Source organism: Petromyzon marinus, chromosome 58 (genome assembly GCF_048934315.1).
Source record: "Petromyzon marinus isolate PM22_M1 ecotype Great Lakes invasive population chromosome 58, UKy_Petmar_22M1.pri1.0, whole genome shotgun sequence".
Taxonomy (NCBI): domain Eukaryota; kingdom Metazoa; phylum Chordata; class Hyperoartia; order Petromyzontiformes; family Petromyzontidae; genus Petromyzon; species Petromyzon marinus.
The window spans coordinates 8,584,098-8,609,495 of NC_133724.1; the positions used below are offsets into that span (position 1 = coordinate 8,584,098).

At 45.7% G+C, this 25,398-nt stretch overlaps 1 long non-coding RNA gene across 2 annotated transcripts; it reads right to left on the reverse strand.

Annotated features, from left to right (window-relative positions):
* Nucleotides 1–9,035: 9,035 nt before the first annotated feature.
* LOC142905719 (uncharacterized) lies at nt 9,036–13,982 on the reverse strand. 2 transcript variants are annotated; one of them, XR_012929737.1, is made up of 3 exons: nt 13,535–13,982; nt 12,893–13,008; nt 9,036–9,305 (listed from the first exon to the last, which is right to left on the reverse strand). It is a non-coding gene; the product is annotated as an uncharacterized LOC142905719 (long non-coding RNA). The 2 variants fall into 2 exon arrangements; XR_012929736.1 differs by having other exon boundaries at nt 9,046–9,286; nt 13,535–13,979.
* Nucleotides 13,983–25,398: the final 11,416 nt, after the last annotated feature.

The following is a 25,398-nucleotide window of genomic DNA, read 5'->3' on the forward strand; positions in this document are numbered from 1 at the left end:
CCCTTCGGATAGAGGAGGTGAAAATATTTACAAAGGGGATCCTCAAGTGCCTGTCTCACCTCCAGGCGAAGTAAATTATTCACGGTGATCTCAAGCCTGTGAGTGGACACAGTATTTGGCAGAACCTCACTGTAAACCTGGAGAAAGCCCCAGCCACATTGATCAAAGGGTTTTAATGTATCGGCTATGTTCATCTGTCTGAGATGGGCGGTGGGGGAGTCATGGTAAATCTGATAAAGATGATCGAATGTGAAGCAGAGTTTGGGCAAAGTTGTGTTGCTATTACTGACGTGGATGAGTAAGAAACAATTGGCGGACACAAACCAGGAGAAGAAATCACTCCAGTAATTCTCTGATTCATGTCTTCCCCTTTTACATTGCTTGGATATTCGTCATTGCACCTGTTTGGAACGCATCCCCGACGGAAACTGGGGAATTACTCAATTTGCAAAAATACAAATTAATTTAGAATCAGAATTTTATTTTCCAAATAAAGCCCATTGAGCTATTAAGCTCCCTTTCAGGGCGACTCATCAGCCTCCATACTACTAAATACATTATTTCCAAGACAAACGCGTGATGGAAAGTGTTACCCAATCCAAGCGTGTACATGATTTTCCCCAACTTGTTAGCATGGACGAGCAGCTTTTAGCCACTTTAGGGTCTCTTTTTACAAGCAATAATCGACTTACATCGCATCTCATCTAACATTTGAAAGGGCACCCCCAGTGGCAGCTGTCGGTAAACATATCCTGTCATTGCAACTAACCTTTATGACAGAGAGTCACCAAGTCTAACTCACCGTTTCGTAAATATTTAGCAATTTTGGTATATGATCACTGGACTGCTGGATGAATGCTGTTACACCCTCTGTGAATGCCTTCTTTTGTTCTTCATCTAGGAAAACATATTGGTCAAGGACCGCATAGCAGGGACCATGAAGGTCACAAACTGTGGACACAGCTTCGTTGAGGGCTGCCAAAGTGAGTGCCCTCACCTGAGTGAGATTGCTAGTAGTGGTTACCGCACTGCGCTATGAACCTAGCGACCCGGGTTCCATTCCCGCTAACAACCACCTACACCAGTGACGATTATCTGAACTCCTCCGGGGCCTGAGTGGCGACTTGCCATCAACTGCCATGTAGCCTCAAAGTGCACCTTGTCTGACACTGCCCTGTGTTGTATTTCACGAAACTGATCTCAACGCCGCTGGTAACAGTCATTGGCAAGTCCAACCAGATTCGACATCCTCCAATCCCACATGAGCACATCTCTACTGTGACATGGCCCAGCAGTGACATGGCCCAGCAGTGACACCACAGCCACCACGACCACCAATTCAGCATCAAATGAATACCTGTAGCAAAGTTTAAACATCACCTTCGGAGAAAGGCGGTCATGCGTGTTGGTAGCCACCCATCCCGTGTATCGTGCCGGCCTTCATAAGTACTCGCTAACACCACTTGTCCCAACAGTCTATTAAAGGCTATACGGGGACTGTTTGCATTTGTATACCCGTGTCTGTGTGTGCGCACATGTATGTACATGTGACCGTGTGTGGGTAATGACGTGTCAGTTGATGCTTTTAAAGGTTAAATGGGGATCGGTGTCTTTGTGATTTTCAGCCTCCGTGTGCTTCGGTACCCTCATGTTCATGGCTCCGGAGGGGCACCTGGGTTACTCATCCACCTGCTCAGCGGACATGTGGGCTCTGGGTTGCACGGTGGCGGAGATGGCAACCGGAACAGCCACCTTTGACCCCATGAACTTTCACGACCAGTTGGTGTGCTGCATGGAGGTACTGCCCACACAGCACTTCACTCGTGAATGATAACAGATTATTGGTCACGTAATGATTTGGGCATATTTTTTACCTCCATTTTCTGACACAGCCAAGCATAATAAATTGTCGTGCAAGCACAAACTTAAACAGCTCCTTGCTGTTTAGGCTCACCACCAGTAATTTGAAGAACAATTCTTCCAATCAAGTTTAGAAATTAAATAGGTTTTACTTGAAGCTACATCCAGCACACTTGCAGGACCATAACTCGTGCACACAATGGCCTACTTTCAAATAACGTCATGGGATCATTACATCCACTGCGAATAAAGAAGATGGCACGTAGTAGTTTACGGTTTGTACACATCGCAAGTAAAAACTGGGTGGCTGGATTTGAACCAAGATCCTCCAGCAGAGGAGGCAAACGTGCTACTTCTGGGCCAAGGCATTACCACTGCCCTGCACCTGTAGGGGAACCGTGGGGAGTGGTATCGTAGTGATTAGTGAACTGTGCTACGAACCTCGTGACCCGAGTTTGATTCCCGCTTACCACCAAAAATGTTGACAAATACCTGAAATGGACATAGGCCAACAGCGTTAAATAATCATGTGGCGTGCCAAGTACCTATTGCAATGAGGCCAATCCTCTAGTGTGCCGCATTGGCCTTAATAGGTGCTTACTAAAAGCACTTGTCACAACAGTCAGTTACATTTATACGAGGCATCTTTGTTTCTTGTGTGAACCGTACGTAGGTCCTGGGGCTGCCTCCGGACGACTTGGTGAAAGCTGACTGGATTACGTTTGAGGGGGTGCCCCAGAACTGTTATATTTTTGGGGGGCTAACTTTGCACATGGTTTGTAATAGATTTTCCGGCAAAACCACGTAATGATATGACCATTTGTGTCGTTAAGATCCTTCGACACCCGACATAGACAAACAAATTAAATTTCGATTCAAAGCTTTCGTGACTGCAATGATTCATCTTCTTTGTTTCTTTCGGTAAAGTCACTCCAGCGCTGTCCTACCAGACAGTCTCGTCCCTTCACCTGATGAAGGCCGCTTGTGTTTTGGCCGAAACGTCGTGAGAATATTATTGTGTTATTTTATTTTATCAATTTATTATTTTATTCTCATTCTACGTGACTTTACCGAAAGAACCAAAGAAGATGAAACAAATTAAAGTTGAATGTGTAAAGTGTTTCACAAACCAACTGTTCTTCTTTTAGCTTAACCACCCATAAATATTTCAACTTCGATTTTTACAACCCACTTTTGCAATTAGATGCAACTTTTCACTTGAAACTGCGTCAAGCATCATCAGGGCAGGATGCAAGAAGTCGGACTGAAAACCACGTAGTTAGCCTCGAAATGCTTGTACATCTGACATTCGGGTCCTACAGCAGAAAATGTGGCTCAGTCATTAAGCGGCCAGACCCAAATATCGATAATGAATCATGCATATGCTCCTTTGTCGTACCAACACCCATGCCAGATGATGCCAAACATTCCATTTTAAATGTATGGTTTATTACAATTAATAATCATTAATAATACATATTATAATTATTACATTTACTGTGCAATTATTTTAGCATGAGATGAGCTGGAATGAAGGTGCTGCTATATTTCAGACGGTCTGCAGTAGTTTCACAGTAGTGGGCGATGTTCCATTATACTTCTCATGGAGTAATTTTCAGTTTCATTTTTCACATTGGGACGCAATGGCCGACTATTTTCTAATGACGTCACGGGATCTGGAACGTCCACTGTGAAGCAAACAATGCGAATTTTGTTATGGTAAATACACCCTACAAACTTCTATAACAAGCAGCAAAATTGCTACCGCTGGGACATGGCATAGTGCTACAGCATCGCACTGTTGCGGCATCGCTGCCGGTGTGCAAGGGCTACGTAGGTTGTGTGACTGTTTCTCCTGTCTGTGCATGCTACCTGTAGAATCCGACAAACAGCCAAGGATGTTTGGTTGCCATCGAGTGCCAGGGAGACGCCCGCTCTGCTTGCTGCTCGCAAACTACGGCCCGGAGTTTGTGGACTTCATCAGCAGCTGCCTCCAGTAAGGGCCCCTCTCCCCCACGAGGATTCTCGCATCGGTCACTCTGCTCTAAATGATGAGCGACCGCTTTCCTCCAGCAAATAGCTCCATCCCTCTCAAGCAGAATCAGAAGCCCTATTATTGCATAGACTTACATGATCCATATACTTACACAGAGACCTAGACTCTTATCATCTTCGAAGTCAAAAGTCCATAATTGCTCATGTCCGCAACCACGTCCCTTGGCGTTTCCCTCTTGGCTAGACCACAGTAGCGCACGGGAATGGATAAAATGTGATGTACGGTGGTTTGCGTTGCCGTAGAATTTAGGCGAGCGCCCTGTGCAATGCAATAATGATTTCAAGGTGGGACAAGGATAATAGATAGAATTGGGGAATGTAGACATCTGCTTTTATTTTATTGACGTTTGCTTACCTCGGAAGGCCTCACTGAGCCTCAAGACTCTTTTTCAGGAGGGTCCTGCCAAGTTTGCGTAGTGGGGGGCGATGATTTCTACGTACAGTCATACCTCGGTATACGACCGCTTTGGAATACATCGAATTTGGTATACGTCGTGATTTGACCAGAAAAAAATGTCTTGGGATACGACGTCTTGCTTGGGATACGACGCGCTTGCTAGAACTTGTATGGGTCGGGATGAGTCACCGCGTACCCGCGTATTCCCCATTCACGACTGAAACAAAGCGCCACTCCTCAGTCTGCCTGTACAGTGGATCTCTGTGAATTTTCACATCTGTTTTGTAATTTTAACGTGAATTTTTTGTACATTCATTCAACTCCTCTCAGCAAGGTAAAGTGATGTTAAATTTTATTTTTATTTCAATTTATTTTAATTTATTTAGGCATTTATTTTAATGTATGTACATGCATTTTAGAAATAAGGAGTGTCTAAATTAGTTTATACAACCCTATTAATATTCTTGGTTATTTCGGTAAAGTCACGTAGAAGGGAAACAATAAAATAATAAAAATATAAAACAATACAATTCTCACGACGTTTCGACTGTAACACACGCAATCATCACACCTGATAATGATTGCTTGTGTTGCAGTCGAATCATCACACCTGATGATGATTGCTTGTGTTGCAGTCAAGACGTCGTGAGAATTTTATTGTTTTATATTTTTATTATTTTATTGTTTCCCTTCTATGTAACTTTACCGAAAGAACCAAGAATAGGAATCCCTGCAGTCACGAAAGCTTTAAATCAAAACCCCATTAATGTTTAATATGCCATGTAAAATATCATTTCTTATACTATGGAACGGATTATTTCCTTTCTCTTTATTCCTTATGGGAAACATTCGTTTGGTATACATCATTTTCGGTATAAGTCCGACCTTCTGGAACGAATTAACGACGTATATCGAGGTACCACTGTACATTCAAATCGAGTAACTTGAGGGGTGCCATGCTTCAATGCCACGGTGGTGTCAGATGTAACACTTCCACTTTAGTTTGAAGGAGTCGGTGGGCCCACACGGTGAGATTGGCCGTGGGCCCCACACCCCCTATGGAAGGCCCTGCTGAGAAGCAGTACATTCTTTAGTATAATTTTGACCGTGATGTCAGCACACAATGGTCTACTCTTGCAAATTACATGACAGGATCTTTAACATTCAATATGAAGCAAACAGCGAGTATTTTTAGGGTTCACACACCCGCTGCATTAACCAGGACAGATTTGCACTGTGACCCTCTGCAACACACAGCAAACAACGTGCTAATGCTGAGCCCCGTCACTGCTGGGCCATGTCACTGCTGGGCCATGTCAGAGTAGAGATGAGCTCATGTGGCATTGGAGGATGTGGAGCTGGTTGGACTTGGCGATGAATGTTACCAGCGGCGTCGAGTTCAGTTTCGATAAATATGACACAGGGAAATGCCAGGCAAGGTGCACTTTGAGGCTAATTGGCAGGTGGACGGAAGTCGCCACTCAGCAACAACAGAAGGTGGAGGAGCAACGCTCACAGCGAGCAGAAAACCGAGCGTCTAATACGCAGCAAAGTGGCAGAGTTGGGAGCACAGGTGGTGCATCTGCCATTGATCACAGCAGCAAATGGTCAATGAGGATGATTTTGGTGATCATCACCAAAAGTGGATGACTGCTACTACTGCTGACATTAGTTCTTGGACCCGGTGGGAGGAGACGAATGAAAACCCTCCAATCATCATCACTCACGGCGTGTGCCGCGTCTGTGTGTCTCAACAGATGGATCCCGGCTTTTCGGATGACACCGGATACAGGCGCTGGCACATAAATGGCTGCAAAATATCGGCACAGGTGAACCTGGGCAACCCGGAGCAGCTGCAGTTAAAAACACGGCAGCCACCATCACCGCCACCGCCCCCACTATCACCACTACAACCATCACAACCACTGTTGCCGGCATATCCACCACATACACCACCACCGCCACTGCCACCATCATGGTCGTCGCCACCGCTGACCTGGGACTGGTCTCGCTGTGCGACAGGGAGAGCGACAGAACCTCTGCAGCTGTTGTGCCACGGTAAGCCCCTTGCGTGTGTGTCCTGTGTGTTTACATTATTACTTCTTATCACTTTCGTTAATTACCAAGGAAAGCCCTACTGTGTCTTAAGATGTTGTGAATGTTGCGAAGCAAGGTGAAAATGCAACGGGGATATTTCACGCACGGATGATCGGGAGTTGTGACCTTGTAGAGTAATAACGAACGATAGACGGGATATGAAATGGTGTCGTGTCTGTCCCTTCACAGGTCAACTCCTGTGCAGCCCTCACTCACCCTGGCCTCTGCAGCGAAGACGGAGATTGCGGAGGAGAGCATGGAGGAGAAGACGGAGATGCTGGTGCAGGAGACGAGAGAGCAGAAGAAGAAGAAGAAGCGGTCGCGACTTGCTCGCGTGGGACGAGCAATCTGCTCTTTCTTCCGCCGCCGGCTGCTTTGTGGTGGAGTGTCCACCGCAGAATAGCCATGACGACGCAAGGGGTGGTGATGATAGATGTGTATTAGTATCATCACCACCACTATCACCATATACACACACACTTCACCCTCTTCCCATCCTAAGATATACATACACACAACACACACATACACTCCGCCTGCCCACATACACACCACACGCCCACATACACAACACACACACATACTACACACACACGGACTGCTAGGCCTTGCCATGGCTGGTCGTCCGGGTTTCACAACCCAGCCAACCCAGCCAACCCAGCCTCGCTTGCAAGAGGAACTCACCAATGTCCAGAACTTTCAAGGATCTGTGAGTTCCTGGAACTGTAATCCGGCCTGGTTAATCCCAGGATGGATCACAGGCAGGACACCCTGAACGTTGCAAAATGGCGCAGACGATCCTTGGGAGCAGCCAGCGCCGAACCAGCAGTGGCACAATGCTCATCAGCGGACGCAAGCGATGGACCAGGGGACAATTGCAGCCAAGACACTAGACCCCACACACACCATACATTATGATTGTCATTGTAATATACGTTGTAAAATTAACTTGTAAATATACATTAAACAATATTGCCTCGTTTGCTGGTGCGGCCTGGGTTCAATGTGTCTTGGCTTGTGTGAAGTGTCTTGGAGAAGACAGAGGTTGTGGAGGAGAGCATGGAGGAGAGAACGGAGTTTGTGGAGGAAGGGGAGCCTGAAGGGAAGGAGGGTTTTTGTTTTTGTCATTGTACAGCTCTTGGAGATGCAATTGTATAAAGCTTAGAGAAAATGTACTATCTTATATTATATAAATTAATACAGCACCTTATTCATAAACAATTGGTGGCTATTATAAAATTGTGCGTACCATGATAGTGGTTTAGATAAATAGCGGGGTTATTAAAATTTGTGGTGTAGTTATTGTGACAAGAACAGGCGGGAGCAGTTAAGGAGGGGTAGTGATAGGAGTTGGGGTAGTGATAGGAGTTGGGGTAGTGATAGGGGTAGGGGTAGTGATAGAAGTTGGGGTAGTGATAGGGGTAAGGGTGGTGATACGGGTGGTTATAGGAGTTGGGGTTGGGGTAGTGATAGGGGTTGGGGTACGCCTGGTCGTACCTGGTGCGCCGGAGTAGCAACAGTATGATGGGCTCGGGAGAACTGTAAAAGTTTAACACGAAGGCATTCTCATGTGAAATATGAACTAAGACTCTCACCCCTGCGTAGACTGCTTCAACTCATACATCGACTCCCATCACTCAGCAAAGCCACACCATTGTTCACGACCACCACGCGCAACCATCACCACGCGCACGCGAACTGCCAGAGGATGACAACTGCACGGCATTCACCACCATGATGGGGATTTTTGGGTCGTGCTGGCCAAAACCCCCCCTCCTTCCCCCCCCGTGTGCCATGCCAGCCTCCATATAGGTGCTGCTCACTAATAGCACTTGTCCCAAGTCTGTAAGGGCTATACGGGGCATCTTTGTGTGTATGTGTGCATCAATATCCCCCAATCTCATCCCGCTCGTTCCATCGGTCTCACGTAACCAGACGGGAGCGTCATTTTGGAACGCGATATGATTACGCTGGGTTACCCAGGAATCCCTCATGGAGCTGAGACTCAGGACCATCTCCGTGCCCTTGCAGGAATCAATTCGTTTCCCAACGATGGGAAGGCAGTACTACAGTTCATCAATATATCAAAAAATATCCGTCAAACCTTTGGCAATTAAAATATTTATTACACAGCTGCAATAAGCTTTACATGTGTAATTAAACCTCGAATCATTGTAATACGAAGACAAATATCCCCTGTAGAGCCTTAACTGACAGTTGGGGCAGGTGCTGTTCGCAAGCGCCTATGATGGCCCGCACAGCACACGAGATAGGTGGCAAGCACCACGCCCAACCATATTTGTCTCCCCAATGGCGATGTTTACACACTGCACCAGGTACTCATTTGAGGCTGAGTTGACCTAGAGAGAGGCCCAGCATCAGTTCAGATAATCATCACTGCTGTTGGCTGTGAGCGGGTATCTAACTTGGGTCGCCGGGTTCATAGATCTGAGTTAATTAATGCACCACCGCTCCCCGATACCTTGTAATAACGCACATTATAACACGCCTCAACTGAATTATAAGACGCATCCAATGCAAGTTATACAAATATTCTTACACAACTACAGCCACCATTCACGACTATGTGGCAGTGAGATCACCGCAGTGCTTGTGCCAGGCTACGTGCACGTTGTAGCCACGTGACGTGCCGAAGGCCCACTGACAGGTCATGAAACAGACCAAGATGTTGTGAGTTAACTGACTGAGATGGCAGGCAGATGAACCACCTGTGCTCCCCACTGTGCCAACTCGTTCAGTTTTAGCCACCTGGAGAGCCTCTCGTTGTTGTGAGCATCACTCCTGCGCCCTCCGCTATCCTTGGACGCTGCATCCAACTGCCCAGTAGTGTCCATCACGAGCCTCTTCCACATGAGCCTGACAACACACACACTCGCTTACAGGAGCACAATAAACACCCATTAATGGAGTTGGCGAAACATCCTACTGTCGGGCCATAGCGCTTGGGAAATTGTTGGCAGTGCTTCTGCCTGTCCTTCCAGCGTGTCTGTGCTTTCCAGCAATTCTGAATCATTCTCTCTACTCTCTGTGAAATTTAAACAAAAGGCATTACACACAATAAACGTTTTAATTTCATGAATAGTTAAACTACCATTTTAAAGCACAGGGGAAGAAACGTGAGTTATAATTAGAACGATACGGTGGGCACTTTGGCAGAGTGCAAGGGCTGTTTTGGAATACTTGAAATTCATCCCAAGTGAAAATTCTATTAATTTGGCAAATAATGAAAATTACACGGGAAGGTAAAGTGCCCTGGTGCATCTGGAAATCTGGCGAAATCCTCAAAACTAGAGCCCGACATATACATCGGTCGATATTTGGCTTTCTTTTTTAAGCGTCATTATCGGCATTTTATGGCACCAATGTGCCCCGATGTTCGTTCGTTTCTCAATCCGCTTGTTTTGGTGAGGGTCGCGGTGGCAGCATATTGAGTAGGGCGGTCCAGACTCCTTTTCCCTGGTGATAAGACTCCAGCACTACATTACTCTACACTACTACACTATGCACTAAAGAACTATACAATACACTTTTATACACAGACTCTAGCTCTTCCTGGATAATTTCCAGGCATTCCCAGGCCAGCCGAGTGACATTGTCCCACCAGCTTGTCCTGGGCAGCCCTGGGGTCTTTGCCGAGTGGGACGTGCTACCCGGCAGAGATCCAAGGAGAGTCTACCGGGACTCCGATGTTTGATACGTAAAAAAATTAATGAAAAAAATTAATTATTTTTCCTGTAAATGAGTGTATGTGATGATAATTTTCTCTTGGCCATTTTTTCTCTAGTTATTTATCAATTCATCTTTTAGTTTTATAATTTGCGAAGTGGTGATTTTGTTTTTGTATCGTCTGCGTAAAGATCGCCTAATTTGATGTTGCAGCGTTGTGGGATGGCAATTGCGTAAAATGAAAATATTATTTGCTAAAGGATCCGGTAGAGGAAGTTCTAATACAATCGTGATGTGGAGAAGTTGACGCGTGCACATTCGTTGCTAGCACGTTTGGGATACTAACAATGCTGTAGGAGTGACCCCATCATGACCTCACCAACTCTTCCCCACGACATCAGTCTCTGTATGTAGCCTATTCCATTTCGCAACAGTAGTCGAGAACTGAACTCTGATGTCTCAGCACTGCCAGACTCTGCCAACATAGGTTAAGTTCAATTTGTAAGTACTGTATTGTTTTCCTGTATATTTTTTACGTTGAATCTATAGCAAAAATTGATGTGTATTTGAATGTGTGCATGCTCAGTGCCAGCAGCACTGAGAACCTGGGTTCTAGCCCTGGGTCTGGCTGTATCTATTCTAGATTTGAAGATTTCGTGACTGCAATGATCCATACTCTTTGGTTCTATTCGGTAAAGTCACGTAGGTAAAATAAGGTCTGAGGGTGGAAGTCTGGATGGCGTCCGATTCAAATTTCTCCATGAAAACATTGGCTATCACTGATACCAAGGTTTTTTGCAAACTCACGGGTTTTTATTAGAGATTTGTTCAAGAGGCAATTCAGATCTACAAACACAGACACAATTTCAAACGAGAAGATGGTTTCAAATTAAGCAACCATTGGAAAGATGTTCTAAATCGAACCAAACATTAAACTAATTTTCAATGGCACAGTATATTTTTTCAAGTAGTGGTACCCCAAACTTTCGCAGCACATGCGGGTGCATATGCACCCACATGTTCACCCCCTCCACACCTTTCATCATTTCTAGATTTAAAGCTTTCGTGACTGCAAGGATCCATACTGTTTAGTTCTATTCGGTAAAGTCACATAAAAAACAACAAAAAATCAAAAATTCACGACGTTTCGGCTACAACACAAGTGGCCTTCATCAGGTGAAGGGACCAGACTGTCTAGAGGACAGCGCTGGAGTGAACACACTCCAGCTTGGCTGTGTTCACTCCAGCGCTGTCCTCTAGACAGTCTGGTCCCTTCACCTGATGAAGGCCACTTGTGTTGTGGCCGAAACGTCGTGAATTTTTTATTTTTTGTTTTTTACGTGACTTTACCGAATAGAACCAAACAGTATACCTTTCATCATGCTAAGTCCGCCAATTAAAATTTTTCAAGTAGTGGTACCCCAAACTTTCGCAGCACATGCAGGTGCATGTGCACCCGCATGTTCACCCTCTCTACACCTTTCATCATGCTAAGTCCGCCAATTATTCAAGTAGTGGTACCCCAAACTTTCGCAGCACATGCGGATGCATGTGCACCCGCATATTCACCCTCTCTACACCTTTCATCATGCTAGGTCCGCCAATTAAATGCTAATTTTTATGCTAATTCCTTTGTCAAGGCACCTTAATCCCTCTAACACAGCTTAAAAGCCGTGGTCTGAGCTTGGCTCTGTTTTACTCCAGCGCAGTCTTCAAGACAGTCTGGTCCCCTTCACCTGATGAAGGCCACTTGTGTTGTGGCCGAAACGTTGTGATTTTTGTTGTTTTATTTTTTACCTACGTGACTTTACCGAATAGAACCAAAGAGTCTGGCTGTATCTCTCAGGTTCATAATGGCTGAGTCGGAGACACTGAGCCAACACTGCTGAGATCCTGGGTTCAAGCTCTGGGTCTGGGTGTCTCTCTCAGGTTCAAAATGGCTGGGTCAGAGACACTGAAGCAACACTGCTGAGATCCTGGGTTCAAGCCCTGGGTCTGGCTGTGTCTCTCAGGTTCATAATGTCTGGGTCAGATACACTGAGCCAACACTGGTGACATCCTGGGTTCAAGCCCTGGGCCTGGATGTCCATCTCATGTTCATAATGGCTGGATCAGAGAAACTGAGGCAACACTTCTGAGATCCTAGATTCAAACCCTAGGTGTGGGTGTCTCTTTCAGGTTCATAATGGCTTGGTCAGAGACACTAAGCCAACACTGCTGAGATCATGGGTTCAAGTCCTGGGTCTGGGTGTCTCTCTCAGGTTCATAATGGCTAGGTCAGACACTAAGCCAACACTGCTGAGATCCTGGCTTCAAGCCCTGGGTCTGGGTGTCTCAGGTTCATAATGGCCAGGTTAGAGGCCATAATGGCCTTTGAGAGGTATGTCTGAGAACAAAGCTGTAGAGCTCAATGGGCTTTACACGGCTTGTACAGCAATAGGTTGTTGTATAGCAATCGGTTGTTATCCAACGCAAGGAACAGACAAGATCACAGCTGACGACCTTCATAACAAAACTTACTACTGGTGTTAAACGCTGAGAACACCTTAATATGGCAGTGGGATGAAGGGGCCTCCAAGAATAAACATCTCGATCGAGACCAACAGCATCGCACCTCCTGGCTCAAACATTCCTCCTCGCAGACACTGGCGGTGCGATCATCAGCCGAGTCAGAACATCACCAGGAGGCCGTTGCGTCCATCTCCCTCGCCAATGTAAAGTTAAAAACGCGAGCCACAGCAGTGCGACTGTGGCCAATGCAACCCAGACTATGTACAGTGAGTGCAGTGTACTCACTGTAAGTCTGCGCTCCGTCAACGGAGGAACAGCAAAACGACACGAACTGTCTGCTGAAAGTCTCCCGTCGCGAGGAGCAGACGTTGACGTCGGCATTTAGTTCCTGAACATATTGCCTGACACAAGAATGGAACGGACTGCGTGAGGCTATTGGTCTAAATGCGTCTCCGTGCAAGTGTAGGGCTGTCCACACAAGTCGATGGGTCTCGAGGCGAGTCTGGGGACATCTCTGTGAGTCTGAGCATCTAGTAAATAATCTGGGTCAGCATGTGGGTCACTATGAGTCTATGGGTTTTTAAATAGGTACAGTAATTGGTATCAGCGCAGAGACCATCAAATTGCCACAAGTGAGAACCCGGATTAATCACGGTTGCGCAGTTTGATTCCCGTATTGGAACCTGGGATCTAAGCGAAGTTAAACACAGCACAGGCCTGCAAAGTGAGGGACATTAAATCGATCAGTTGGGGACTGCGGGTCTCTATGCGAGTCGAGGAGTCTCTACGTAGGTCAAAGAACTTGTGGCCGAGTGAACGCAGTGGGTGAATGAGAAAGGCAATTGAAGGGCCGACTCAGGCACTGCATTGCAAGTCCACTCTGCCAACACGCGTTGTGCGGTGGGTAAAGTGTCGGGACTCTCTCACCTTTACCCAAGGATGTACTTGCCGACGTGGAAGAGTAGGCCAAAAGCAATAAATACACCTCCAGAAGCGCTTCTCCAGAGCTTGCTCTCGTCGTACCCGTCCTCCAGCAGCGGCGAGAGGGAGCACTTGCAGGGCTGCACCTTCACCCCTCTAGTGACGAAGTATTTTGTACACATCCCGTCAGCCACGCGGCCTGAGTCGACCCAGAGCTAGGGGCCCAGGACCGTCACCAATGACGGCCACGACACCCGGAAGAGGAACGTGGGCTGCCATGACGTCACTCACCCACGTGCCCGCACGGCGCCGGAAGTTATCAAAAGGGGGCGGGGATCTCCGTCTGACGTCACCGTGACGTAATATCCCACGACATCCGGTCTCGGACCACGTGCCCTCAATGTTCGAGAGACACGTGGAGGAGACGGACGCAGAACACAGCAGCTGAAGCCACTCCGAGCGAATTCTCGAACAGGTGAGAGTGGAAGAGGTGTGGGAAAAGAGCAGCAGAGTGGGAAAGAATCAGAGTGAGACTTGGTTTCACTCGGCAGCTTCATGTGTTAAGGATGTGATTTTGTGTTCATGATGCAAGTCCGTGTTGATGATGTGAGTCCGTTTTGTTGATATGACTTTGTATTGATGATGTGGGTCTGATGATTTGGGTCCATGTTAATGTGTGTATATTAATAACGGAACAGTTAGACTTCTTCACAAATATGTATGTCGCCTGATGAAACTTGTGGTAATTATGGGCCTTCCATAAATGACGTCACGCACCTTGGGGAGGGGGGGGGTCAGACATTTGTGACGATGTGTAACGAGGCGGGAGGGGGTTTGAGAAATGTGACGCCACATTAAAATGCGCAACTTTTAATATAGGCAACACATTCTACTTAATTAAATAGACTTTTTAATACATGTTTTCTCCTACAACATCAGTGCACTACAATGACAGTTTAAAGCGATTTGAAGCATGTTTATATATTTTTTTGGGGGGGGGGCAGAGCTTTGTGACGTCATATTTGAGGGGGGGTCTGACTTTTTGTGATGCCGTTTGACGAGGGGGGGGGGGGTCAAAAATCGTCCAAAATCGCATGACGTCATTTATGGACGGCCCCTTAGTGGCTAAACGTCGTGCTCAAATTGTAAATGTTGTGGCTTGGCTCTGCAACGCACCGGTGTTCTGTACTAGTGACGAATTGGCATGTTCTGTTTAAGTGACAACCCTTACTAGTTGTCTGTGTCGGGTGGTGGCGGGTTTTAACGACACATTTATATATTTAACCCAAAAAACCCTCTATTATGGATGATATTAGTCGTGAAAGCCTACGTCTTAAACTGTGTTTGTGTTGATGATGTTGGTCCGTGTTGATGATGTGAGTCTGTGTCGATGATATGGGTTCGTGTTGATGATGGATGTCCGTTTTGACGATGTGGGTTTGTGTTGGAGCTGTGGTTAAATCATGGGATGGGGGAGCATAGAAGTGCAGTACAATGATGGATTTTGCTGCTCTGTCTCACCCCATACTCACCCCTCTCAACCTCTCGTGATAGCTATCCCTGTGGGTCACAAGGTGGCTCAGAACTTGGTCTGCATGTGGCCATTAGTCTGCCAGTAGAGGGCGATGTGCAATCCCAAATGAGTAATTATATAAATGTTCAGGATTTCACGATATAGAGATGTGAATCTTATTGAGAAATGATCGTAGACTGTGTACGACCCTAGACTTGTCTCCCGCTTTCCTCACAGAAACCCAGAAGGTGTGAGACACAAACACTCTACGAAACTTGCTCTGCACGTCGCCAACATGGAGGTACGGCTCCTCAACTCGCGTGGTGATGTATGGGCGAATATGTAATTCACGTGCCTGTGTTCTCTACTCTCTCTCCTCACAAATTCTGCCTGGCTGTGTGTCTACCTGCCTGTGTCTAGGTATCAAACAGTGTCTGACTGAGATCCTGTCTGTGTACCTGAATGTCTATTTTAACCAGAACATCTACAGCATTTTTATCTCTCCACTGCTGAATGAAGGCCTCCCCAAGCCGATGACACCTCTAAATATCCTGTGATATAATATTCCGTTCAGCTCCTGCTAGCTGAGATGATTTTATCGCTCCTTCTCCAGTTGGATGATCTCTCGGAAGTGCTCCATTACTTGGCTGTCACTGTTATTTTCCTTGACCATTGGTCAACATCGCTTATTGCCACAATGTGTCCTTTTTATTAAGAGTTTGACTGTTGTCATTCACCTGCGTATATTCTCTATTCCATGTGTTCCTCTTCCAAAAAAAATCTGCAAATTAATACATTGGGATTACACCCAGTAACATTACGCACTGCTAAAAAAACATTCCAGGACCCTCCTGAATTTGGAAGCGAAGATTTCAGAAATGCTGGCTCAGTGCTCAATAACTGCACTTGCTCCAACAGTTTGTTAAACGCTATATTGTGGACATTTGTTTTTGTGTGTGTAGTCAAGCCAATCGAGAAAGATACAGAGGAAAGACGTGAGATGGAGTGCACTCTCAGACTCACAAGACGGAGCCACCATCCAGTGCAAAACCCCGCATGGTAATAACAATTATGGGGAACATCATATCAGCCATGTTGCATTGGTGATGTCACATCGGCCATGTTACATCGTGGAGTGCGGATGTGACGGCGGCAATGTTTCATGGAAGATGTCCTGGTTGCCATATTCTAGAGGTGACTTTAAGTGAGCCATATGGCATGGGTGACATCGTGCTGGTTTTCTTGTACGGGTGATGTCAAGTTGTCCATTTTTTACATGGAGGACATTGCGTCAGCCATGTTGGCTGGGGGATGTGAAGGCAGCCATATTGCATGGGTGCTTAATTTTGCTTTCAGCTGATTGGCAGCTGATTAGCCTGTGTAGTGGAAGTGTTGCTGTAATACCTAGCAACCGTGCTTATAAAAGTGAGAGTTACCATTTAAATACAACTCACATATTTACGTAAGTCTGTTTTCTCCTTCGTTGTCAACCAGACTTATGACAAAATGATTAATTTATTTCCTATGTCCCAATGTGCTTTCACACGGCATCTAAAGTTTGGACAGCAAGGTGTTACAGTGGTACCACAGCAAGAAGGCGTGGGTTTTATTCCTGACTCGGATGTCACTGCATGTTGAGTTTATGTTCTCGACCTGTTCCGCACGAGATTCCTTCAGGGACTCCAGTTTCCTCATGTAAAAAAACAAACTGTTACTGTCATTGGCCAAACTTTAAAGACTTAACAATTACCAGCAGCTATTCAGTTCTGATTACACCATCAGCCCCTATTGTAATAACTCGGCAAGAACAAGGCTGTCCGTGGAAAACCTACTTCCGTTCCTCCCTTAAATAAAAGCCATCTCTTCTCCCTTGCCCATCCTACTGCTACTCTCTGACTCTGTCCCTCAGCTGCGATCAAGCCTACCTCAACCCATATCACTACCTCGACCCCTATCATCACTTCTATCACTACCTCTACTGCTGCTCCCTAACCCCCGACCCTCATTCAAGACCAGGCCTACCCTCACCCCTCCTTAACCTCTCATGCCTGTTCTGCTGTCACCATACCTACACCACCACTTTTAATAACCCTGCTTTTTGTCTCAACTATTATCATCTTATGCACAATGTTGTAATTGGTGTAATGCACATTGGAATAAGGCGCGATATGAATCTAAGATAAGAAACAAGCATAGTAATAATAATGTATTAATTATTGTTTTTGTTGCCATTTCTGCAGAAATTTTGCAGCTCTACGGCAGCTACCTGAAAGAAAGTGAGCGAACAGAGCTCTTAGCCATGCAGGAGATATGGTACTTTGGGCTCCAAAATCAAGCTCGGGGCTTCTACAATAATGGTTACGATGATGAAGACGACAATTATATTCCGGTAAGGCACTCCACAAAATACCCGCCTTGGAGGCGATGCCATGGCTCGGTGGTAGTGGGCTTGCTGCTCGTTGCAAAAGTCTGTGGAATAAATACGGCAGGCCACCCTGGTTATTACTTCGGGTGTCATCATCATCATAAACATCGTCATCACATTCAGCATAATCAACTGCACACGGTATCATTATCGCGTTATCAGGTACACCATCATCAACGACAATGTCCTCACACCACGGTGTTGTCACACACTCGTTGTAACTGGTATTGGCCAAATATATCAATGCTGAAAAATTACCTGCATATATGCAGTTGGTATTTGATGTCAATGTATTTACTCTGGAAATACACTTTGATTCTGATAGCAACATTGCCATTAAATTTTCAGGACGGTTCTGACAATTTATTGCAGGTACGTTTTCAGCATGGTTGGTCATCACCGATTACATTGTGAGTGTTTATTACCAATGGGCAGATTTCAAAGAACCAGGATGTAAGCCACGCAGAACAAGGGGAAAGCATACAAACTCTACACACTCACAATTTTCTAAAGAGGGGTAGAAAATAACTCCACGCAAAAAGAGACTGAGCTGCACATTTAACCCAGGCCCTTCGTGCTGTGTGCCAAAAGTGTGTTGAAAATGGTTATCTAGCATGGCAAATGAGCACATCAAGTCTTATCTTCACCCTTCACTAGAATTGACAAAGCTCGGCTACTTCAGTAACTCGTGCTCCTTGTCACTGCATGGATTAAGTTTCTCTATGCGTTGTCTAACGAGCACTGATTGAATGAGCCTCAATTGAATCGGCACTTAACCACTGTGTGATTGTTGCGCAGGTTAAACACGAGCACCTCAACTTTCGGTATGAGGTGCTGAAGATCATTGGGATGGGCGGTCAAGGCATAGTGATCAAGTGTCTTGACCACAAGACAAACACCCTGGTGGCGGTGAAAATCCTGAGCATTCCACTGAGGTAAGACTCCACACTGGCCCATGCCATAATCAGGCTGATGTTATTAACGTGACTAAAAGGGAAGGCAGGGTGGCACAGTGGTAACATTTGTGCCGCACAGCATGAATGGCCCGAGTGCCTTTCTGAGTTTATATCTCCATGTTTCGCATCGGTTTACTCCAGATTTTCCAGTTTCCTCTCGAAGATAAAAAACCCATACAATTTAAGCAGGCTTACCTAAACATCCCAATGCTGAAAATTACAACCGAATTTAAAGTAACATAGGCCCCTACCCTGAAACTACTGCAGGCTGTGTCTGTGAATCATAGCACCTCTCTTTGCGATAGCCTTGAATTTTGAGAGCCATATTCATAGTCGCGACCCAATCTTTTATCATGAATATTAATTGGCGGATTCATCTTAACATACAAAGGATCTCAGAGCTTGGGAAATTGTAAGCGCCAGCTTACTGCTTGGCTGCCTTCCCACTTATATGTGGATGCTTACGCATCTGAATAGGTCTCTGTCTTTGAGAGTGTACATGGTATATAAGTCTACATTATTATCAATAATATTTAATTGTGGACTATGTATTTGCAGCGCCAATGATGACAATCTCCAGAGGAGGGAGATACACATTGGGATCCAAGTTCAGGCGGGGGACACCGACGACTGCAACATCATCAAGATGTTAGATTGGTTTCAGTTCAGAAAACACTACACCATCGTCTTGGAGCTGTTGAGGTACGTACCACGTGTCAGGTAGCATTGTTGCGTTGACGTGCTCTTGCGACAATGTGTCGTTTTAAGACTAAACTGGGACACATGTCGAGCTGGAAGCCATTTTCGTTTCTCTGCTAGCCCTGCTCACTTTGACATAGCCATATCCTCTCAATCAGTTGGTAAAATAAAACGTGTATCGTTTCTAATAAATACCCAACGTGACTGTCCTTGGCTAATCACCCCAATGGCTGAAATTTACCGACACGTTACTAAATTGGGATAATGCATAGCAGCAACATCGCCCCCTCTACTGTCAAAACTTGGCAGGACCCTCCTGAAAAAGAGGCGTGAGGATGTCCTGTTTAATGCATAATAATCTATTGTTATTATAAGAATCAGAACATCACCGAATGGCACCGACTTTGTATTGTTGCCTCTTTCACAGCGGAACCCTGGATGACCTGATTCGTCGCCAGAATGCCGAGCCCCTTCAGATGGAGGAGGTGAAAATATTTACAAAGGGGATCCTCAAGTGCCTGTCTCACCTCCACGCGAAGAAAATTATTCACGGTGACCTCAAGCCTGTGAGTGGACACAGTGTTTGGCGGAACCTCACTGTAAACCTGGAGAAAGCCCCAGCCACATTGATCAAAGGGTTTTAATGTATTAGCTATGTTCATCTGTCTGGGATGGGCGGTGGGGGAGTCATGGTAACTCTGATAAAGATGATTGAATGTGAAGCAGACTTTGGCCAAAGTTGTGTGTTGCTATTACTGACTTGGCTGAGAAAGAAACAATTGGCGGACACAAACCAGGAGAAGAAATAACTCCAGTAATTCTCTGATTTATGTCTTCCCCTTTTACATTGATTGGATATTCGTCATTACACCTTTTTGGAACGCATCCCCGAAGGAACCTGGGGTATTACTCAATTTGCAAATATACAAATTAATTTTAGAATCAGAAGTTTATTTTCCAAATTAAGCCCATTGAGCTATTAAGCTCCTTTTTAGGGCGACTCATCAGCCTTCATCCTACTAAATACATTATTTCCAAGACAAACGCGTGATGGAAAGTGTTACCCAATCCAAGCGTGTACATGATTTTCCCCAACTTGTTAACATGGACGAGCAGCTTTTAGCTACTTTAGGGTCTCTTTTTACAAGCAATAATCGACTTACATCGCATCTCATCTAACATTTGAAAGGGCACCCCCAGTGGCAGCTGTCAGTAAACATATCCTGTCGTTGCAACTAACCTTTATGACAGTCACCAAGTCTAACTCACCTTTCGTAGATATTTTGCAATTTTGGTATATGATCACTGGACTGCTGGATGAATGCTGTTACACCCTCTGTGAATGCCTTCTTTTGTTCTTCATCTAGGAAAACATATTGGTCAAGGACCGCGTGGCAGGGACCATGAAGGTCACAGACTTTGGACACAGCTTCGTTGAGGGCTGTCAAAGTGAGTGCCCTTACCTGAGATTGCTAGTAGCGGTTACCACACTGCGCTATGAACTTAGCGACCCAGGTTCCATTCCCGCTAACAACCACCTACACCAGTGACGATTATCTGAACTCCTCCTGGGCCTGAGTGGCGACTTGCCATCAACTGCCAAGTAGTCTCAAAGTGCACCTTGCCTGACACTGCCCTGTGTCATATTTCACGAAACTGATCTCAACGCCGCTGGTAACAGTCATTGCCAAGTCCAACCGGCTCGACATCCTCCAATTCCACATGAGCACATCTCTACTGTGACATGGCCCAGCAGTGACATGGCCCAGCAGTGACACCACAGCCGCTACGACCACCAACTCAGCATCAAATGAATACCTGCAGCAAAGTGTAAACAGCACCTTCTGAGAAAGGCAGTAGTGCGTGGTGGTAGCCACCCATCCTGTGTACCGTGCCGGCCTTCATAAGTACTCGCTAACACCACTTGTCCCAACAGTCTGTTAAAGGCTATACGGGGACTGTTTGCCTTTGTAAACCCCCGTGTCTGTGTTTGCGCACACGTATGTACCTGTGACCGTGTGTGGGTAATGACGTGTCAGTTGATGCTTTTAAAGGTTAAATGGGGATCGTTGTCTTTGTGATTTTCAGCCTCCATGTCCTTCGGTACCCTCATGTTCATGGCTCCGGAGGGGCACCTGGGTTACTCGTCCACCTGCTCAGCGGACATGTGGGCTCTGGGTTGCACCGTGGCGGAGATGGCAACCGGAACAGCCATCTTTGCCCCCATGAACTTTGATGACCAGTTAGTGTGCTGCATGGAGGTACTGCCCACACAGCACTTCACTCGTGAATGATAATAGATTCTTGGTCATGTAATGATTTGGGAATATTTTTTACCTCCATTTTCTGACACAGCCAAACATAATAAATTGTCGTGCACGCACAAACTTAAACAGCTCCTTGCTCTTTAGGCTCACCACCAGTAATTTGAAGAACAATTCTTCCAATCAAGTTTAGAAATTAATTAGGTTTTACTTGAAGCTACATCCAGCACACTTGCAAGACCATAACTCGTGCATACAATGGCCGACTCCTTTCAAGTAGCGTCATGGGATCATTACATCCACTGCGAATAAAGCAGACGGCACGTCGTAGTTTACGGTTTGTACACATCGCAAGTAAAAACTGGGTGGCTGGATTTGAACCAGGAGGCAAACGTGCTACTTCTGGGCCAAGGCATTACCACTGCCCTGCACCTGTGGGAGAACCGTGGGGAGTGGTAGCGTAGTGGTTAGTGAACTGTGCTACCAACCTCGTGACCCGAGTTTGATTCCCACTTACCACCAAGAGTGTTGACGAATCCCTGAAATGGACATAGGCCAACAGCGTAAAATAATCATGTGGCGTTAATAAAGTATTAAAGCTTTCGTGACTGCATAAAATTACTCATTGGTTTTTTCGGTAAAGTAACGTATGTAGAAATACGTGACTTTACCGAAAAAACCAATGAGTAATCATGTGGTGTGTCAAGTACCTATTGCTATGGGGCCCATCTTCTAGTGTGCCGCATTGGCCTTAATAGGTGCTTATTAAAGCACTTGCCACAACAGTCAGTTACATTTATATGCGGCATCTTTGTTTTTTGTGTGAACCGTGCGTAGGTCCTGGGGCTGCCTCCGGACGACTTGGTGAAAGCTGCTCCTAGAAGAAACAAATACTTTAGTAAGTTGAAGGGACAGGCTGACTGGATTACGTTTGAGGGGGTGCCCCAGAACTGTTATATTTTAGGGGGGCTATGTTTGCACATGGTTCGTAATAGATTTTCTGGCAAAACCATGTAATGATATGACCATTTAGGTCCTTAAGATCCTCCGACACCCGACATAGGCAAACAAATGAAAGTTGAATGTGTAAAGTGTTTCACGAGCCAACTGTTCTTCTTTTAGCTTAACCACCCATAAATATTTCAACTTCGATTTTTACAACCAACTTTCGCAATTAGATGCAACTTTTCACTTGAAACTGCGTCAAGCATCATCAGGGCAGGATGCAAGAAGTCGGACCGAAATCCAGTCAGTTAGCCTTGAAATGCTTGTACATCTGACATTCGGGTCCTGCAGCAGAAAATGTGGCTCAGTCATTAAGCGGCCTGACCCAAATATCGATAATGAATCGTGCATATGCTCCTTTGTCGTACCAACACCCATGCCAGATGATGCCAAACATTCCATTTAAAATGTATGGTTTATTACAATAATTAATAGTAATTAATAATAAATATTATGATTATTACATTTTGTGTGCCATTATTTTAGCATGAGATGAGCTAGAATTAAGGTGCTGCTGTATTTTAGACAGTTTGCTGTAGTTTCACAGTATTGGGCGATGTTCCATTATACTTCTCATGGAGTCATTTTCAGTTTCATTTTTCACATTGGGACGCAATGGCCGACTATTTTCTAATGACGTCGCGGGATCTGGAACGTCCACTGTGAAGCAAACAATGCGAATTTTGGTATGGTTAATACACCCTACAAACTTCTATAACAAGCAGCAAAATTGCTACCGCTGGGCCATGGCATAGTGCTACAACATCGCACTGTTGCGGCATCGCTGCCGGTGTGCAAGGGCTACGTAGGTTGTGTGACTGTTTCTCCTGTCTGTGCATGCTACCTGTAGAATCCGACAAGCAGCCAAGGATGTTTGGTTGCCATCGAGTGCCAGGGAGACGCCCGCTCTGCAGGCTGCTCGCAAACTACGGCCCGGAGTTTGTGGACTTCATCAGCAGCTGCCTCCAGTAAGGGCCCCTCTCCCCCACGAGGATTCTCGCATCGGTCACTCTGCTCTAAATGATGAGCGACTGCTCTCCTCCAGCAAATAGCTCCATCCCTCTCAAGCAAAATCAGAAGCCCTATCATTGCATATACTTACATGATCCATATACTTACACAGAGACCTAGACTCTTATCATCTTCGAAGCCAAAAGTCCACAATTGCTCATGTCCGCAACCACGTCCCTTGGCGTTTTCCTCTTGGCTAGACCACAAAAGCGCACGGGAATGGATGAAATGTGATGTACGGTGGTTTGCGTTGCCGTATAATTTAGGCGAGCGCCCTGTGCAATGCAATAATGATTTCAAGGTCGAACAAGGATAATAGATAGAATTGGGGAATGTAGACCACTGCTTTTATTATTTTACTGACGTTTGCTTACCTTGGAAAGCTTCAGTGAGCCTCAAGACTCTTTTTCAGGAGGGTCCTGCCAAGTTTGTGTAGTGGGGGGCGATGATTTCTACGTACAGTCATACCTCGGTATACGACCGCTGTGGAATATGTCGAATTTGGTATACGTCGTGTTTTGACGAGAAAAAAATGTCTTGGGATACGACGTCTTGCTTGGGATACGACGCGCTTGCTAGAACTTGTATGGGTCGGGATAAGTCACCGCGTACCCGCGTATACCCGATTCACGACTTAAACAAAGCGCCACTCCTCAGTCTGCCTGTACAGTAGATCCCTGTGCATTTTCACGTGGTTTTTTTATCATTTTAACGTGAATTTTTTGTACATTCATTCAACTCCTCTCAGCAAGGTAAAGTGATGTTAAATTTTATTTTCATTTCAATTTATTTCAATTTATTTATGCATTTATTTTGATTTATGTATGCATTTTAATAATAAGTAGTGTCTAAATTATTTAATACAACCCAAATTAATGTATAATATGCCATATAAAATATAATTTATTATACTCTGGAGCGGATTATTTCATTTCCCTTTATTTCTTATGGGAAACATTCGTTTGGTAGACGTAATTTTCAGTATAAGTTCGACCTTCTGGAACGAATTAACGACGTATATCGAGGTACCACTTTACATTCAAGTCGAGTAACTTGAGGGGTGCCATGCTTCAATGTCACGGTGGTGTCAGATGTAACACTTCCGCTTTAGTTTGAAGGTGTCGGTGGGCCCACACGGTGAGATTGGCCGTGGACCCACACCCCCCTATGGACGGCCCTGCTTACAAGCAGTACATTCTTTAGAATAATTTTGACCGTGATGTCAGCATACAATGGCCTTCTCTTGCAAATTACATGACAGGATCTTTAACATTCTCTATGAAGCAAACAGTGAGTATTTTTACGGTTCGCACACCCGCTGCATTAAGCAGGACGGCCACTGGATGTGCACTGTGACCCTCTGCAACACACGGTAAACAACGCGCTCATGCTGGGCCCCGTCACTGCTGGGCCATGTCAAAGTAGAGATGAGCTTACGTGGCATTGGAGGATGTGGAGCTGGTTGGACTTGGCGATTAATGTTACCAGCGGCGTTGAGTTCAGTTTCGATAAATACGACACAGGAAAATGCCAGGCAAGGTGCACTTTGAGGCTAATTGGCAGTTGGACGGAAGTCGCCACTCAGCAACAACAGAGGGTGGAGGAGCAACGCTCACAACGAGCAGAGCACCGAGCGTCTAATACGCAGCAAAGTGGCAGAGTTGGGAGCACAGGTGGTGCATCTGCCATTGATCACAGCAGCAAATGGTCAATGATGATGATTTTGGTGATCATCACCAAAAGTGGATGACTGCTACTACTGCTGAAATTAGTTCTTGGACCCGGTGGGAGGATACGAATGTAAACCCTCCAATCATCATCACTCACGGCGTGTGCCGCGTCTGTCTGTGTGTCTCAACAGATGGAGCCCGGCTTTTCGGATGACACCGGAGCAGGCGCTGGCACATAAATGGCTGCAGGATATCGGCACGGGTGAACCCGGGCAACCTGGAGCAGCTGCAGTTAAAACCACGGCGGCCACCATCACCGTCACCGCC